Raw genomic sequence first — 17568 nt, 5'->3', positions numbered from 1 at the left:
CACCCATGTATAGGACTCAGGCACTTTGAATTTTTGAGAAAGGGGCTGCATGATTTAAACAGTATGTCAGGAAGACTGGGAAGATTGACCTGACTTGGTAAACACAGCAGATTGTAAGGAGACACTAGTTTGTGGAACTTCACCACAGGTCAGAAATAAGCTGAAAAAAGCCGATCTTTGAGTAACAGAAGTGCATATATAAAGAGAGGGGAAAATAAGTCATTTTGAGGGATGACTCAACAGGACTTAAAAATACACTTCCTATAGTACCATAGGTAAGAGCTCAGGCTTCAGAATCGACCACTCTGGGTTCAAGCCTCAGCTCCACCACTACCCAAGCTATGCTACCTTTGGGCAAACTCAATATTACCTGTATAATGGGGCAACATTTGCATCTAAATTAGAGAAGTACTGGGAAGAATCAATAAAAATAAAAATAAACTGCTTAGCACAATGCCTGGCAATAGTAAACGATCAATCAAGGTCAACTGTTATTTCAAGCTAGACAGAAGAAAGGGCACAGTGATGGCATGCCAGGGAACTTATTTTTGGTGGGCCTGTCTTCGTGTCCCTCAAGATAGCCACCTGTACTGAAAAGAGTTAACTTGGGGCACCTGGGTGGCTCAGTGGATTAAAGCCTCTGCCTTCAGATCAGGTCATGATCCCAGGGTTCTGGGATCGATCCCCGCATCGGGCTCCCTGCTCTGCGGACAGCCTGCTTCCTCCTCTCTCTCTCTCTCTCTGCCTGCCTCTCTGCCTACTTGTGATCTCTGTCTGTCAAATAAATAAATAAAATCTTTAAAAAAAAAAAAAAAAAGAGTTAACTCCTGTCCTGCCTTCTTCTGCCTGATCTTCTGCATAACACATTTCCCTCTCTGGCTTCAGGTCCGGATTCATGCCAAACACAACCTATGCCAACTCTTACAGGGAACTTGTTCTTTAAAGCTGCTTGAGCCCTTTCTAAACGTACGCATTTATTTCCAATTTGCCCTTACTCCAATGCTGCCCCCTAGAAGCAATCCTATGTACTAAACTTGAAGGCAAACCTGTGGCTAAATACACCACTTCTCTCTTCCCAAGAAATGTCAGAAAGATTAGGTTGAAAGCAAGTGCAATGTTAAACTCGGTTTTTAAGAGTTAACAGAGTAATTTTTTTTCTCCAAGGATAGGTAATAGCATCAGATTCTGAAATTAAGCACAGCAGGAAGAAAAAGCCTGCATAGATTTCACAGAGTATCACAGGCCTCTGCAATAAAGCACTTAAAAATGCCTTGTATTGCTAATTCTTTACACAATCTCCTCTTATTTCCAAAGCAGTATGCGGGGCTTGAGCCATGAGGTAGACGCACATTGATGTTAACATTACACTGCTTGAATTAGAGCCATTTTTCCACTGAAACTCCTGTTAGGTTTAGGATTACTTTTTATCATCTTTCCTACAATATATTTTCTGGCCTCACTTTCTAGATCAAAGGAATGGCTGCCTCCTCTAACAATGCTGAACCCACCTCTACAGCCATTACCTCAGCAAACATCCTTCCCTTCAAGATCCCAGCAACTAGCCCTTGAGCTCAAGAGCAAATGTGCTACTCAAAGTTACGTGGATCCCATGTCACTCTGATCATTCTAAGGCACTGAGGACAACCCTCTTCTTCCTCTGCTTTCAATCACCTACCTCCCCCTCCTAGGCCCACATCAGGACTCTTCATTCACGGAATGAACTAGTCAACAAATACTAATCAAATAGATAATTTTTGAAAGAGTAAAATGAAAGCAGCACTGAAGGAAAGGCAGTGTTTGGTGACAGGCAAACAATCAGATGGAGACTTCATTAAACTCTAAGCAGACTGAGAACACACAGTCCTATGAAGATCTGCTATGTTCATGATGACCAATCTATTGATTAGCCCTTGTAAAGACTTTTTTCCCCCCTCTTTCTTACAAGACATTTTTGTGTCATTTAAAAGCTTTCTTTTCCAGTCCATTTGTCATTTGTTCAATAAATATTTAGTAAGTACTATGATCATAGGGAGAACAAAACAGACTTGGCCTCTGTCCTCAGGTAGTAATCACAGCTCCTGAGAAAATACACACCAACAGCAGCCCAGTGATTTAATCCTATACAAACCTCAGGTTTGTTTTTGCATTGTTTGTTTGTATGAAGGCATTCTCCTGTAAGGACCATATTTGTCTAATCAAAACCTTGTCCTTGTCTTATCTCACTAGGATTCCTTTTCAGCATACACTTTCTTGACTTCTTTCTTCACAATAATCATAAACTATTCTAAACTATTTTCCACATATGACTCTCTTCCTCTGTCTGTTTTTATTAATTCATTAAACAAAGGCCTTGAATCACCTACTATGTTCTAGGCGCTGTTTTTAAATATTTGGGATACAGAGCTGGATAAATAAATTAATCTCTGGTCTTCAGTTTATTTAGCCATTTTAGATCGGTCCTTTTGGAAAGTTCTTTCCAAGCCTAGAAGGCACATAACTGCCACCATTTTCCTAACCCCAGCCCATTTTGGGAGAGGTATCCTCACCCTTGACTTTAAGCATGCTAATGTTCTATATATTCAAACTTACTAAAGGTATTTTTATTTTATTTCAAAACTCCCAAAAACTACATCATCAAAAAAAAAAAAAAAAGAGAGAGAGAGAGACTAAAAATCTAGTAATCGGTTGTGCTTAATCTTGGCACAGCCACTATTACCCGAGGATCTTACTTTAATTCCAGATACTGTATCTGTAGCTTAGTACCAAGCTGAGTCAGTACTTTTTAATCACTGGTTCCCAAACTTTTATGTGCAAAAGAATTGTCAGTCATCCTTGCTAAGAATGTAGGGTTTGGGGGGGGGCGGTGCCTGGGTGGCTCAGTGGATTAAGCCTTTGCCTTCAGCTCAGGTCATGATCTCAGAGTCCTGGGTTGGAGCCCCACATGGGGCTCTCTGCTCAGCAGGGAGCCTGCTTCCCCCTCTCTCTCTGCCTGCCTCTCTGCCTACTTGTGATCTCTGTCTGTCAAATAAATAAATAATAAAATCTTAAAAAAAAACCAAAACCATAAAGATTCAGATTCCCTGTCTGAGTAGGGGCCAGAAAGGTAGATTTTTAAAAATATCCCAGATGGTTTTCAACTAGGTGACTGAGTGATCACCTTTGAGAAATACTGTTCAATCATTTCCTTTGATGTCAGTTTTTAAGTATTCAACATCGCTGCTTCAAGTCATAAAATACTTCCTATTAAGTGCAAACAACATGCATCTGTGTGCTCAATACATATTTTTTTGATAATAAATGAATCAGTGGGTACTCAGTAATAACAACCAACATTTAGGATTTACTGGACATTCCAGGCATCACTTTCTGTGACTTCTCACCTGTGCCTCCCAATTATCCCCTGTGAGGGACAGGCAGGAATGGTAAGTGCCCCTACACCAGCGTGTTGGCCACAGCATGAGGGAAAGAATACAAGTGGCAGAGTCAAATAGACTGAAATTCAGGCCATGAATCTCCTGCTCCCTTGCTGGGGAAAAAAAAAAAAAAAAAAAAAGGCTACCACCTGATCCACTGAAGTCTGTTAACCCATCCATGAAAAGGGGATACTATCCACCTAATAGGAGGGCTGTGGGGATTAGAGATTATGCAAATAAAGTGCCTAGCACCATGCCTGCAACAGGTCAGTGCTTAAGGGCTGTTGGTTTTCCCACTTCCCTGTCTTGCAGGGCTGTCCTGAAGCTCACTTTGCAAGTTATGTCGGCTCAGCAATCATCTGTTCTGCTGCTCCATTCCAGGCATTGTGACTATACCAGGGACAGACACAACATGCTGCCCTCATGGAGTTTCCCTTCTAATGAGAAGCATTTGGTCACCCTCTGAGTTACCCCTTTCAAACCAGGTAGCAATGCAGGCAGGCACACCTCTCACATCTCCCTCCATCCAGTAAGACTCACAGTGCAGAGTGGTCAGTGGTGCCAGGAGAATAAAGACTTTGTGATAACAGAAAGGTTAAGAAAATCCCAATAGGCAGTGATGCGGGGAAAAGAAGCAGAGGAGGGGAGAGCATTTGCAGGCAAGGGGTTCTGAGTAAGTTCCTAGAAATAAACAGTGGGAGCATTAAGGATCTCTACATATGGGCAGATCTGTCTATTTAGTAAGCATTAAAATTATCACTGCATTTCTGATGCAATGTAGAAATGGCACTAGTGTCCTTCTAGTAGTGAAGGTACAGTGGAGTGAGGCTGAAAGAAAGAAAAGTCAACACAGAATTATAAGAAATAGTATGCACTTGTTCAAAAGTAGTTCCCAGTGCAAGAGTAAATTAATGAGACTGAATGTATCAGATACAGGGGAAAGACAGCCAATGCTGCATAGTAACACCAAGCATCGCCAGAACTCACATGCAAACTTCCGTCACACATGAAACAACTTCCGCTTTTAGTAGCCATGAATTACACCAGGAAATTTCAGCAGACACCAGACTTGGGGCCAGGCCCTAACCCAGAGTAGGAATGGACCAGCACCTACGGAGGGTGAAAAGCCCAGCACGGCAGAGAATTAAATCAGAAATTTAGTGAGAAACAGCTTCTAGAAAATACATTATAAGAAGTACCAACATCTCTTTTCCTCTTGCAAATGTTAAGTTCATCAGCCTTTTTAACATTAAAGTAAGCAGTGCTCACTACTGGGGGGAAACCCTGCCAACAGACTCACAGTAAGCAGTCCTTATCCTGGGCACAGATTCCCTAGAGGGGTCACTTGTTTGAGGAATGTGTCAAAAATTAGCTCTCTTTTCCTGCCTCCCATCCTCCTTGGACTCTGCAGTTGTCCCGGTGCCAGTTTCCCACACTAGAACTCACAGAACCACCCAAAAAGCAGGGGTGACATACCAGTGGTCCTGTGAATTGCACTAGAAATTAAGACCCTAACTCAGCGTGTTATATCCCAAAAATGCCCACTAGCACACACAGAAGGACCACTCTCCATTGCATTACTGAGACTCAGCCTGAGTCTAAACGACATGGTCTTCGTCCTCCACCACCACGGCCGCCCCCCCCCATGCTGGCCCGAAAAAATAGCAACAACTCAATTCTCAGTCCAATAACGTCTTTTCTCAGATGTCGTTCTCCCAGTGGGTAGAAGAATGAACTGCTGCAATGCCACCCGCTCCTCTACAGTTTCTTTTAATTTAAAGTTACAACAGGAGGGAAGAAAAGAGACTTTCTATTAAGGGACAACTCCCTGAAGGGTCTCTTAGCTGACAATCGAAGGACTGCTCATGGCAGTGATCAAATCTAACGCAACAAAGTGCTGGTCGCTCTGTGACTCATCACAGCAGGAGCCAGCACCGAGGGCCACTTGAGTTCAGTGCTTTGTGGTGCGGCAAGTTGGTTTAGGAACAGTAACAGAGGGGAGCAAAGACTTGCAAGGTGTTTGAGGCTCAAGATAAAATGCAGACTTCCAGTGCAAGTTGCTTCTCAGCTGAATAGGAAGCCTAGAGGGGTAAGGAAATGAAGAGAGCATTCTGTCTACCTCACGCTTTAGGGAAAATTACCTGAAGATGGCCAAGGTCAGTTGTTCTATCTGTGGTACGGTTCATAAGCTGATAGAAAGAAGGATTTGAGCCATGGGAAATAAACGGAGCTATTTATTAAAGGCAAACATTAATGACGTTTTGTTGCAAAAACAATGTCTTCTAATCACATGCAATATCTATTGTTCAACTATATTTACTCTCACCTGATACATTCAGCTATACCACTCAGTTGCATATGATGAGTACATTAAAAAGAAACCAATACAGTAACCCTCTCCCATCTGTGGTTTCACTTACCCGAGGTCATTCATGCTCCAGGAGGCAGATGACCCTCCTTCTTCTGGTCAGATCAGTGGTAAACTGACGCCCCGTCACAACGCCTACATCATTCATCTCACTTCATCCCATCACACAGACATTTTTTCATCTCACATCATTATAAGAAGGGTGAGTGTGGTATGAAAAGCAATTGTGAGAGAAATTCTAAGAGAAATTGTGAGAGATACCACATTCCCATAAATTCTGTTACAGTATATTGTTATAGTTGTTTTGTGATTATTAGTGATTTTTGTTAATCTCTGACTGTATCTCATTAGTAAATGAAGCTTTATGATAGGTATGTATGAATGCATAGGAAAAAACAGAGCATTTATAGCGTTCAGAACTCTCCACGGGGGGTTCCCAGGTGGTTCAGTCTGTTGAGTGCCAGACTGGATTTTGGCTCAGATCATGATCCCAGAGTCCTGGGATCGAGTCCCGCATAGGGCTCCCTACTCAGTGGGGAGCCTGCTTCTCCCTCTCCCTCTACCTACTTGTGCTCTCTCTCTCTCTGTCAAATAAATAAATAAGATCTTAAAAAAAAAAAAAAAAAGAACTCTCCATGGTTTCAGGCATCCACAGGAAGTCTTGGAATGTATCCCCCATGCATAAGGCGGGACTACTGTATACACTGAGCAGTTCCCCTATGCTATACACCATACTATGGACTTACACATAATTTCATATAACCTCATTTAATGTGATTCTGCAAGGTGATACTATCATTATCCTCATTTTGCAGTGCAGAAAAATAAAGCATCCAAGAGCGTCAAGAGATTGCCTGGTCTTTTTTTAGCAACAAGCCCACCTGATCAGAGCTACTGCTACTAACTCTTGGGCTAGATGGCCAAACCACAACTGTATCACTCAGATCTCCCACTGCAGGATCAGAATGGACTCAGTGCCCATCTGCTGCCCCCGGGCCTCTAGCAACAGTTGTACACCAAGGCCATGCTTCGAGGGGGCTGTTCCCATCCAGTGACTGAACACAATCCGGGGACAGAGGAGTCTTCCAATGGCTGACTCTCGTCTGCTGGGATAAACCTGTCCTGGACTGCATGACAGTAGAGCTTCTTTCTACTCAATCCTCCTCCCTTCCATCTCTCCTTGCATATGTGTCAAGCCAGGATCACAACTGAAAGACTCTCCCAGCTTTCTGCCCTCTTATTACATGTCTAATCACCTCCTGTCATCTCCTTCTTGAGGGATCCAAATCAATGCAATACCTAAGTTATTTATTTGCTTTTTAAAAAAGCCTTTCCTTTATCTTTGGTCACTTGCATGGGTTCCCCCTACCCCACTACCGAAAAGTTGGCTTTACACCATTTTGCTTTTATGAAACACCACATTAGTACCTGTTTTCACTAATCCAAAGAGGATTTCTGCTTTTATAAAAATGGTAATTGCTTCTTCACTTTACACCATTTCAGCTCATGAAAGGTTTCACTGGAATGCTCTACTTTCGGATAGCAAAGGAAGCCCATACTTACAGAGAAATTTTCCATATCACTGGAAAAAGAAGTATCCACTAATTTTTCCACATTACTACACATCATCTCTTCACATAGGTAATCATATATTTATTGTGCCTTTCTCCTTGTACCCAACATAAACAAGTCTAGGAAGGTCTCTTTGAAGGAACAGCTGACTCCAAAGGGCAAACATTACAAAGTCAGATTTATTTCTTTTTCCAAGTGGAATCTCTCTCTATCTACATGTACTATAACTTCATATTACTCAGAGGTAGATAACTATCTATGGATAAAGTCACAATAAATTTTCACTAGTGTGTATCTGTAATGGGAAATCAGAAATGATAACAAGAAGAGAGATCTATAGTGAGGTCCTAGAGTTTTTGTTTGCCTTCACCTATTATGTAGGATAAAATAGGTTAATTACTGAAGGAACATTTCTATGAATAAAAGATAGAATTCACACTTGTACCAAATACAGCATCTTAATAAAACCACATTGTCAGAGATCATATATAGACGTTAACTGAATCACTATTTTAAAGTGTTGATCTCAGCCTCAGGGAAGTGATATATTTTTCTTCTTGGACTCAAATAAGTCCAAAACAAGTACGAAATTAAGCTTCAAACATTATTAATGACCAAAAAAACTTAACTAGAAGGACAGAAGAATGTAGCTAACATGTACTAAGCACCTAGTTCATGACAAATGCTAAGAATCTGATACACAATATCCAGTGTAATCCATGCAGTATCTGTATAAGAGAAAGCACTATAATCTCCAGCTTTGAAGCTGAGTGAACAGGGCAGAGCACTGAACACTCGGAACTCCAAGCAAAGTCTTGGAAGAATTATATGTAGACCTAAACTGAGAAGCTCGCACAGTGAGTGGGATTGCCTCTTCCATCCCAGTTCCTTCCTGAGTTCCCTACATCTAAGACTTTATTTGGTGCTGCATGTGACAACACAGTACCCCTGAGCTTCCAGGGACTTCAACTGGAGCTCAAGCCACAGCCCTTCCATACCTTTGACGGCTGCATTATTTGTCCCCTTTGGACACGTGATAGCATATAATCACACAATAACTGAATGACAAGTAATTGAGCATCAAAGATAGAATCAGGTTTTTCTTTTCTTTTTTAATTCACAATGAACTTTAAACAATAAAGAATGGGGTGGACCTGTACCTATAGAATTCAATACCACTTCTCCTGGAGATACATTTTTTCCCCCCAGGGTTTGTTTATTTTTAAGGCTCAATTTTTAAAGATGGTTATTTAATATAGTCCTTATATACATTCATTTCCCCCCTACTTTTATCAATATTTCTGCCCAACATTCTTACCAGTGAGCAGACTAATTACTTGCCTATAAGGTATGATTTGAGTAGTACTGAAAAAAATCCCTATCTTCATAAATATTTCCTCTGGCAGTTTCACTTTATACCTGTAATCTCCCCAACTCTTTCTCTAAGGAATTAAACAGCCATAATAGACTGCAACAATAACAGTAATAATAATAATAACCACATCTAGAGAATTAAACCATCATGAGCTATTAACACTTTTGAATTAATTAGCTTATGAGCCAGAGGTTAAATTGGTCAAATGGGGCAGGAATTCAGAAGGGTCCTTCAAAGCAAACCGTGATGTTATCAAGGGCCCATCCTACAGTTCAGGGCCCTGATCGAGAGAGCATTCAAAAGCACCCATGTAGGCAGTTAAAGGGGTAGGAATTTGGAGGAAACAACCCAAAAAGCATATTCCCCTTAATTTTAAGCACAAGAAAATTGAACATGGTGAAGTTTAAACTTTATAAACAAAGTAAAGTTTAAACACAAAGAAACTGAACGAAGTTAGGTTAGCACCACAGAGGGGTACCTGGGTGGCTCAATCATGAGGCATCAGCCTTCGGCTCAGGTCATGGTCCCAGGGTCCTGGGATCAAGTCCCACATGAGGCTCCCTGCTCCACGGGGAGCCTGCTTCTACCTCTCCCACTCCCCCTGTTCATGTTCTCTCTCTTACTGTCAAATAAATAAATAAAATCTTTAAAAAAAAAAAAAAGCACCACAGAAATGTCCCAACATGGCCCAGCTAAAAGCAACTAAGAGTGCCTAAATATCTGTCCCACTACTGAGCCTTAAGTGCTCTATTTCTTCCCTTTGAAATATAAAAATTCATTAGTTTTAAGCAAAAGATTAGATCCTTGCTTTGTATTCTTAAAAATTTTGTTTGACTCTTCCATTAAGAGCAACTTTTCATGCAAATGAATTCCTGGTTTAATTGAAAATCATTAAATAACTTTTCTACATCTAAAATCCTTCTCCTGTTAGGTATGAGTAATTATTTATGTTACATCACACACAGAAAATAAACAACAAAGACCCTACTCACATTTGAGAATCATTTACCATTCCCACTCCCCAAGCTCCCCCAAATGGGAAATGGAATAACAAGACTGATCATAATTGGATTAAGAACTATAATTCTTTAATTCATTCATCAAATTGAGGCATTTGGAACAGTTTATTTACAGAGTTGTTTAGACAGTTTTGTGTGGTGTTTTTTAAGATAAACCAAAATGCCTTTCTGAAAGAAGTTTCAGATCCCAAATCATTAACATATGAAAACCAAATGTAGACAATTTACAAATTGGTGTTTTAAACAATGTTTGGAACAAAATTGGACTTTTATTTTATTAACTATCTACAAATCTAGGTTCAGGATATAGTTTATTTGAAACAGCCAAGCACTTTCTTTGCCTTTAAAATAAGCCTACATTTCTCAGGCTAAAAAAATTGTGATGAGTGTGTGAGGGAATGCATTGACTTTAGGCCTAGACAAATAAATTTTCTAGGTTACTCTCAAAACTCTAATTATAGCATTTTCTACCACTGCAGGTGATTGGATATTGGGTAGAACATCCAGGGTATGCCAATCAATCACATCACAATTTTACCTGATGGAAATCTAAATAGTGTTCAACCTTAGAACCCTGAGTTATTTGAAATCCTGTGTACTTTAGGAGATCACTAAAAACAAGTTTTATCCTGCCCTATATATTGCTTTTTTATACAATCTGAACATGACTTCAAAACAATGACTGCCTATCACTTAGTAAATGATTAGTGTTTTTTCAAGAAGACAGTATGCTTTTTTAATCATAGTTTTCATTTGTTTTAAAAAAATTATTCAAGCATTCAAATTCATTCATTTAATTGGAAAATGAAATTTTGAACTTTCCCTATAGCTCATGTCATACTCCCAAAAAGGACCCCCCCCAAAAAAGCCATCATACTTGAGTATAAACTTCACTCTTTTGTTATTTACTATTTACTCCATACACTCCACAGATAACATCTTTATAAGCATATATTCATTTTTTTTTCTTTCACAAAGTCATGTGTCAGTCTAAACAGGATGTGCATTTACATGTATAGAACTAAGTTAACTTGAAATAACCACTGAATCTCAAATGCCTGGTTATTTACCAAATAAGTTTGAGAGTTTTGAACGCTGTATAAAACATGCCATTCAACCAGAACTGTTTAAGCTCAACAACAAAACTAATACAGAGTTTCTCTGTTAAGAGTTAAAGCTCTTTTTTTCTGTACTAAGTTTACTCTTTCAGTCTATCTCAGATTAATTCAATATTGCCCATTCAAAAAGGCTACAAAAAGGGATTTTTTTAAAACCCACAAGCAAACAAAAAACTCTATTAATTCTTCATGTACAAGATTGTTAGAAGACCACTGGAAAGAAAAAAAAATTCAAGCAAGTATGCTACTATATAATTAACACAAATAACTAAATAATTATGCACATCCCTTCCCACCCCCACAATTAAATGTTTTTAAACAACTCATGTGATGAAAGATCTACCTTTTAGGCAAACAAAAGCAATCTCTACTAGTCTGAGGATTTAAAGCTGTATTGCATCAGTTTTAAGTGATGCTTATGATTTTTATCTAATACAGTTCTGAGGAATAAACAGTTGATGACATAATTTGCAGGAGAACTTTGCACAATGCCTAAGAGAACTTTCAGTGTAAGTACTTTTGATTTTAAGTCATTGTGACTGAATTTATCTAGGCTTCACCCTGGAAGCTATATTTAAGTCGGGAAGAAGCACCCCCCCAGAAACTTTGTCCCATGTATCTACATTTGAAACCAGATTCTTTCCCTATCAGAGCTACACAACAGTTCACATACAGCTGAATTCCTTCAAAATTAGATCAAAATTTTGCAGTTCTGTAAAGACTCTAAGAAATCGTCCTCCTTTTCGTTCTGTAAAAGTCAAACTTAAAAAACATTTCTGTATACTTTAAAACCATCTGGCCCTTAACCTAATCACTCTTGGCAATCGAGCCTCACTCCTGTAATCCTGATCAAAAACTCTGCTGTGTTTTCTTCTGATTGAAATGTCCACTGCCTACAAATCTCCCACGCGCCTACTTCATTGGCCTGTTTTGTTTGCGTGGGCTTTTTTTTTTTTCTTTCTTCTTTTTTTTTAAGGATACTAGAGGCCATTATTTATGAGCAGCAAGGAAACAAATCACTCTGTCTAGTCCCTTTGCAGATTCCCACACTTATTACCCAAAATCCCACAGATCTCCCTTGGTCTTGCCCTGGACTGAAGAATTGTGCTGAGCCTCAAGGCAGTCTCTGGGGAAATCGGCTCATGCCTTTCTTGACAAACTACTTTGGATATCTGGATATTGTGAGGCTCTCAAGTGGGATAGAACAAATCCCCTAAACTTTTCTGAAGAAGTACAGTTGACTGCCACCCAGAGTGCCTGGGTTGGCTGACACTGAGACTATGGCTCTGCATACTCACAAAATTCCTCATTTTGACCTGCTTTAGTTGAGAAGGGAAGACATCAAAATGAATTCACATGCACCGCACTCTGATTTTAGTCACGGGGACCAGTGTCTTCAGACAGTCACCAGGGTCAATCTATGTATTAATATATTCGCTTTGCAAAGTGTACGGAAAATGGCTATTAAAATATGTCAAAGTCTTCCCTGTGCACCCGATGCCAGCAGATCAATACCCAAGAAACTGCTACTATCAAACACAAACATTTCCAGATCCATCCTGATTTCAAGTCGTATAACCTCTTTTCCTGGCTGATGACCGTAGCCCAAAGTGCAAGCGAGATTTCCCAAACCCGCGCTTAGAGTGACACAACACGTGAGCGGTTTCGCTTCGTACACTGAGGGGGGTGGGGGGGAAAGTAGTTGCAAGAAAAATTAAAGCTTCCGGTCTCTGGAATCCCTAGAATTCTGAAGGATGAGACTTGTCTCCGAAAATTCCGGGCGGGAGAGAGGAGGACGAGTAGGGAGAAGGATTGCAGAAAGCGAAACAAAAAGACGAAAAGGAGGGATATTAAGATTTCGGGGTGGGCTGGGGGCCACGGTTATATTGTAGGAAGGGTGAAGAGCTTTGTCCAACTTTGAGGGTCTGCGGCTGGCACGGGAGCCGAGATGCACAGGCTCGCCCCGGCTTTCCCCTGCACTCCTGCCCTCATCTCGCATCACCACCTCCATCGCCACCACTTCCAAAACAATACCGGCAGCGGCGCGCAGGCTCCCCAACACATCTCCAAAGTTATCCCATTTCCTGAACGGGGGCCAAGCCCACGCTCCGGGGTCCCCCCCCCCGGCCGGCCGCCCCCCGAGGATGACAGGGCCACCTCGAGTCTCGAGCCGCCTCCCGCCTCCCCCTCACCCCCAGCCCAGTCCCCCTCCCTCCGTACTTGAGGAAACTCCGGTGGCGGCCCCCTCCCTCCTCAGCCGGCTCTCCAGCTGGAGCCGGGAGCGAGTGCTGAGTGGCGGGCACGGCGAGCGGCTGAGGGGAGCTCTGCGCCTTGGAGGTCTGCCCACAACAACATCGGGACGAACAACAAAGTTAAAACGCTGCGATTCACGCACCTTACCGGGTCTCCTTAATGTCTCCTCTGGCGTGGGATGCAAAGTGGCACAGTGGCGGGCTGGGGGCCCCCGGGAGGAGACTGGAGATGGGTTTTGGTGGCTCGCCTTTTCACTCTGTGTGTGTGTGTGTGTCTGTGTGTGTGTGTGCGCGCGCGCGTGTCCCTCTCCCCCCCCGCCGCCCCCCCCCCCCCGCTCTTGCTCGCTCGCTCTCGCTCCCCGTGTAGCTCTCAAGGACGAGGTGAAATCCCTTTGCTGGTCATGAGGCGGCTTCAGAGACAAACAACACAATGCGAGTGCAAATAACAAAAGGCAAAAAGACAGTAGGAACAATGGGGGAGGCGAGGGCAGCGCACCAGCCGGCGGTCACCGCGGCCCGGCGCCCGCCCCGGGGGGTGCGGCGGGGGCGGGCGCGGGGGCGGCGCCGGGGGCTCCGACTCCCTCCAGGTCGCACCCGAGCTCGGGTAAACCCACCCTGACCTCCTTCCTGCAGCTCGCCGCCTGGCCGCCCTCTCTGTCCATCCGAAGCAAAGGAGCCCCAGAGTTTGCTTCCCCGTCTGCTGCAGAGTAACTAGATTGTAAATAACGCGGTGATTACCCACACGGTGCAGGAATGTTTAAAAAAAAAAAAAAATCTGCCCTCCACTTAAAGGAGCGATAAAATGGAATGGCAGGAGTGGAAGGAGGCAAGGAGAGTGGGCTATCTCCGGATCTCCGCGGAGCTCGCATCTATAAATACGCATTCCTTAGTCAGGTCCCCTTTGTCAACTTCTTCCCTGCGCTGGAACCTCACCCGCTGCCCTGGAACCATTACCTGGGCCCCTGCTTGCCCCTCACCCCCGTTTGCACACAGTAAAGCTCGCACGGTGGGTGCGTGCGGGGGTCTGCGGGCGTCCGCGGAACCTTCTCCGAGGCGAGCCGCCGTTTGCCCGGCGCGAAGGCTGGAGCCGCGAGAGGTTCGGTGTTTAAAGCGACCACTACCTCCCCGAGCCCGGCTGTGCGCCCGCGGGTCCGGCCGCCGGCACTTTGAGCCCACCTACTCCTTGGGGCGAGGAGGGAGAAAAGTTTTGAGGTGCTCTCACCCCTGCCTCCGGGTGGTTGAACTGGTTTTGTTTTGTGGGGGTGAACCCAAGTGACCCGATGCCCAAGGACCAAAGAATGATGTTTAGGGGGGAAAGGCTGGGCGCTGGGCTTTGGAGTCCAGCGATACTGGAGCCAGCGCGTGAAGGCAAGAGAGGGAGAGACCCTCAGAGTGACATCACCACGGGAAGAAACTCCGTAGGTAATGCTCGGGGCCGAAGCTGTGGGGCTGATTTAAGTGTGTGCTCTGACAGCTCCCAGGCTGCTCTGACGCTTATCTCTTCCAATCTTACTTTCATTGACTTAGAACAGCTGCCGGGTTGCCAGGGGTAAAAAAGAAAAAAAAAAAAAAGGAAAGGAAAAAAAGAAAAGAAAAGAAAAAAGAAGAACCGTATTAAATCTCACACTAGGGTGGACGGGGGGCGGGGGGATTCGGGGATCCCAAGTGATCTTCCTGGAACTGGCATCCAAGAAGGGAGATGTCACGAGGGAGGCAGCGCGTAAGAGATTAAGACACAATACGAGCAACACGTTTCTTTTTCTCGCTCTTCCCTTCCCCTTCTCTAGCCGATTTGCATGTTCTCTGTCCTCATCTCGCTGCTTTTCTTCAGAGGCGCATCCATTGACTAAGCCGCGTCCCTGGGCACCCCCCCCGCCCCCCCAGCATTTCCCAGAGTGCAACAACACCACCAGGAGATCAATGACCACAGTCTGTTTATTCTTCACGCGCCTGGAAGAGCAGGGCACTGAAGCAGCATGGGAGGGAGGTTTAGGGCTTGCCTGTCTGTGCGGTCTCTCTCAGACTTTTTCTGGCTGGTTTCTAAATGGCAGCTAGTAAGCAAATACAGTTTCTTAATGCACGCAACACATACCAATCACAATATATTCACCTAGAAAAGTGATACATCCTTTCTCCCTGTTTCCACCCTTCCTAGATCTGTTTCTGGAGGTGGATTGCTAATACCTGAGATTTTGCACTTGTCTGGAGTGGAAACTTTCTGGGGTGTTTGATGATTGATTATTTGGTACCTGCTTTCTAAAAATGGCAAAACACCTTTCCTTGGAACAAAAGTGAGAAATGCAAATCTTAATAACTCAAGGCAAAATTTTCGAAGTGTAAGCATAGTTATTATCCATTCCCACAAAGAAAGGCTTCCTCTTCCACAAATATTTGATAGCATAGAGCCCAGTAATTAAGAGAACAATCAAATAAACTCAGGGCTTTCATGGGGACTCTAAATTATCGTCTGCCTCGAATTTATAAGCAGTGTAATCATTTGCTATTTGGATATAGCTCTGGACATGGCATTCTAAATGTGTATCCTTAAACAATTTTACTATGTTTTCTTAAGTATTTAATGAGAGAGACCAGGGATAATAATAACATTCAAACTGCTGGATCAATGTGGCTTCACCAACTGTGTGAAAAAATTCTCTGCACATGTGCATGAAACACCTTTCCTATATACTACCTTTCCTCACATTTCTTATATCATGCAGGCTTCATGTCAGACCCAGTAATAGGAATTCATAAGAATTTATCAATAATGACACTACCCTTTGAACTATTAAGTATTATTTTTATTCTAAGGTATTCTTGGCATACATTAAATGATTTACTTTCATAGTACATATGTAGTTGCTTTTCACAATTAGCTATTACTATGTCAGACCCAGATCCTAATATAAGGTGCAAGAGGTGAAATCAGGCCCAACTACAAAAAAGCAAAGGCCCCTTACTACCAATTATATGAAAATATGCAACATTTTAAAATAAATTGCCATTTACAGTGAACTGCCTGAGGTTTTAATCCATTTCTCTCAGACTCAGTGAAAATAAAGGGATAGAGTGAGTCTTTTTCCCTGTGGGTCTCCGGCCATTGGGTGACAAACATGCCTGCATGGCTTAACCCCACCAAACAGAGTGCTGCCAGCGCTCCGGGTTTCAGATTCTATAGCTTTTTCAGTGTAACTGCTTCTGGGGCTTCATATTGGCAGGAGAGGTGAGGCTGGGCAGAGCCAGAGAAGGGGCAGAGCCAGAGAAGGGGCAAAGTTGCAAGCTGCCTGGTAAGATATTGGTGAAACCTGACTTACACCAACCTCTTCCCTTTTGCTCCACCAGGCAGCAGAACTTCCATTATGGTTATTGGAACCACATGCCCTTAAGACTACCTCGTGATCATCATATAGCAACAGCATAGCTGATCAAACACTTCCAGTGTGATGTTTGTGTTGGGCTTTAAAAAAAATAGCCACGTTTGAAGTGGAACTGACACATTAAAGATCAGTGTTTCCATTTATCAAGCATTTACTATGTGCCGGACTCTTGGCCAAGGACTTCTTTTATGTACTTCTACTTCTCACCACAAACGTGCAAAAAATGTTGCATCCCTGTTTTGCAGATGAAAAAACTAAAGCTCAGAGAGGTTAAATGATTTGCCCGAAATCATATGGCTTCTAAGTCGTTGTGTCATCCCAAGTGCTCCTGCTTTAACTGTGCACTTCCACTTCACCTCGACGCCACTCACACGTGTATTAGAGCCAGTTTTCAGTGAGAAATATTAATTCATTAAGTGGGTACATTTAAAATGCCAAATTGACACTATGTATAGTCCAGACATAAGCTACGTTGGTATTCTCATATTGGCCATTAGATACCTGAAATTTTCAAGAAAATCAAAATGTGCCATATATGGAATATAAACATATACTACATGTTACAAATAAAATGCATTTAGCAATGTATATAAAAACACAAAATCATCTTATTATGTAGACTAGGCAATTCTATATTATATAAGTATATATTCATATGATCCATATTATAATAATTACTAAAGTTTTTGAATCCCTGTAACTTTACAGGCATGTTCTAAAGTGCTTTTCGTGCATGACCTTACAACCACCTCATGAGGTGGTTTAATCCTCACAACGACCCCATGAGGTACATAATTTTATTATATTATTTTACAAATAAGGAAACTGAGTCACAGAGACATTATATAACTTGTCGAAGCTTATACAATTAGCAGGTGATGGAGCCTGGACTCAAACCAAAGTGTACACACACACACACACACACACACACTATATATATATATATATATATATATATATATTTTTTTTTTTTAAGTACAGATATATATTATATATGGCTCTCAAAATATGGGGAAGTTTTTAAGGCAAATCAACTGAGATTTGTATCAGTCTATATTCCCATATTCTAGAAAT

General features: G+C 42.3%; 1 protein-coding gene across 2 annotated transcripts in view; it reads right to left on the bottom strand.

The window, feature by feature from the left end:
- Positions 1–13805, bottom strand: part of SOX5 (SRY-box transcription factor 5) — a 999188-nt gene extending 985383 nt beyond the window's left edge. Inside the window, exon 1 of one of the 2 annotated variants that reach the window (XM_046013235.1) lies at positions 13738–13805. The gene's annotated coding sequence lies outside the window, so the exon portion shown is untranslated. Of the gene's footprint in view, positions 1–13260; positions 13384–13737 lie in introns of those variants that run through there. The other variant, XM_046013233.1, reaches the window with a different exon arrangement.
- Positions 13806–17568: the final 3763 nt, after the last annotated feature.

This window comes from Meles meles, chromosome 7 (genome assembly GCF_922984935.1).
Source record: "Meles meles chromosome 7, mMelMel3.1 paternal haplotype, whole genome shotgun sequence".
NCBI lineage: Eukaryota > Metazoa > Chordata > Mammalia > Carnivora > Mustelidae > Meles > Meles meles.
The sequence above is the reverse complement of the archived record's forward strand: the minus strand, read 5'-3'. Positions and strand labels throughout refer to the sequence as shown.